General features: G+C 36.6%; 1 non-coding gene across 1 annotated transcript; it reads right to left on the bottom strand.

The window, feature by feature from the left end:
- Window positions 1-610: 610 nt before the first annotated feature.
- Window positions 611-716, bottom strand: LOC122054443. Its single transcript, XR_006132753.1, has one exon. It is a non-coding gene; the product is annotated as a small nucleolar RNA R71 (small nucleolar RNA).
- Window positions 717-2204: the final 1488 nt, after the last annotated feature.

Below are 2204 nucleotides of genomic sequence, written 5' to 3'. Positions count from 1 at the left end.
GAAATTCTTTTGTAGCAATTTTAATTCTGTATTTTTTTTTATTTTCTAACATTCCAATCTTAGCTTTCTCTGTTTTTAATTTCTTTGTTTGATTTAGTTTCTATTGCAATCTTGTTCTTGTGTATACGAAGATCTAACTTTGCAGGAGAATTTTTTCCTCTTGACCCTGAAATTGATAGAACATTTCATAGAAGAAGAGTTCTGCAGAGACAAATTGAAGAACAAGAGCATTTGAACATAGCTAATAGACCACTAAAGGATTATGTAGCACCTTATGCTAGGGGTTTTCGATCTAGTATTTCAAGACACTCAGTGGAGGCAAATAATTTTGAGATCAAACGTGTAATTATTTCCATGGTGCAGCAAAATCAATTTGGTGGAGGACCACATGAAGACCCTAATCAACACTTAGAGGTCTTTTATGAAATATGTGGGACAATGAAAATGAATGGTGTTCCTTCAGAAGGAGTGCGGTTATTATTATTTGGGTTTTCTTTGAGAGATAGGGCCAAGCAATGGTTGAATTCTTTGGCTCCCAACAGTATCACCACCTGGGAACAATGTGAGCAACAATTCCTTGATAAATTCTATCCTCCAAGTAAAACTGCTCATATGAGGAATTTGATTGCAAGTTTCAAACAAGCTGACTCAGAATCTCTATTTGAAGCTTGGGATAGATACAATAGTATACTCAGACAATGCCCTCACCATGGTTTGGAAAGATGGTTAGTGTTGCATACTTTCTATAATGGTATTAATTATCATACCAAAGTGTCCCTTGATTCAGCTACTGGAGGGGCACTCATGAATAAAAATTTGGATGAAGCTGAGGAAATCATAGAGAGTGTAGCACAAAATCATCATCAGTGGACAAATGAAAGAAGTGGTGGTCATCCTTCAATAAACCCAATAACAAAAGCATCAGGAAAGTTTGATGTTGATGCAGTGACTTTATTGGCTACAAAACTTGATGCTCTTACAAAAAAATTTGAGAATATGGGGACTAGTTCAAATATGGTAAATGTCATTGCCATATCTTGTGAAGTATGTGGGAGTTCAGAACATTCAAATGACTCATGTCCATTGGGAGCTATCACTGCACAAATTAATAAATTGGAGCAATGCGATGCAATCATGGGTTTCAATGAAAGACAGAACAACCCATACTCAAATACTTACAACCCTGGATGGAAAAATCATCCAAATTTCTCTTACAGAAATAATCAAGATCAAGGACCATCTATGGGGGCAAGACCAAATTTTCAATCTGGGCAACAAAATTTTCAGCAACAATCTTTTCAAGGCTTTCCTACATCCAAAATTGAAAAGATGTTTGAAGAAATTATCTCCAATCAAAATTAAATGAAGCAGGATCTATTGAAGCTTACTCAGAGAATGGATAATTCTGAAAAGCATCAAAAGATTCAGGATAGCCAAATTACCCAGCTAGCTTCCTCATCTTCTAGAGCACCAGGACAACTTCCTGTAAAACCTGATGTAAATTCTATGGAGCATTGCAATATAATTGAGCTTAGGAGTGGACGGACCTTGGGAAATCCCCAAGTGACTACTCAAAAAGGGATGCAAAATGAAGAAGAGCTCTCTCCTCCTACACCTAATCAGATTTTTGATAATGAGGAGAATACCATTGAGGTTGAAGAGACTCTTCCACTGAACCATCAGAGCAAAGTTATCCCTTTTCCCCAAAGACTCAATATGCTTAAAAAGGATGAAGAATTTGGCAAATTTTTGGAGAAGGTTAAAGAGATATGCGTTGAAGTTCCTCTTATAGATGTTATTCTTCAAATGCCAAAGTTTGCCAAATTCTTGAAGGACATCATGTCAAATAAAAGAAAGAGAGGAGATGTAGAGACCATTGCACTAACTGAGGAATGCAGCGCTCTTTTAGTGAAGAACACTTCCCCGAAATTGAAGGATCCAGGGAGCTTTTATATTCCTTGCAATATAGGAACAAAATTCATTGAAAAAGCTTTTTGTGATTTGGGGGCAAGTGTTAGCCTCATTCCCTATTCAATTTGTAATAAGTTAGGTCTCAAAAACATTAAACTTACTACTATGACACTACAACTTGCTGATCATTCCTACAGGTACCCTATGGGTATTATTGAAGATGTGCCAGTAAAAGTTGGTGGAAGTATTATTCCCACAGATTTTGTTGTGTTGGACATGGAAGAGGACCCTAA

The sequence above is a fragment of the Zingiber officinale genome, chromosome 3A (assembly GCF_018446385.1).
Source record: "Zingiber officinale cultivar Zhangliang chromosome 3A, Zo_v1.1, whole genome shotgun sequence".
NCBI classification, from domain to species: domain Eukaryota; kingdom Viridiplantae; phylum Streptophyta; class Magnoliopsida; order Zingiberales; family Zingiberaceae; genus Zingiber; species Zingiber officinale.
Note: the sequence above shows the minus strand (reverse complement) of the source record. Positions and strands in the feature narration are given on the sequence as shown.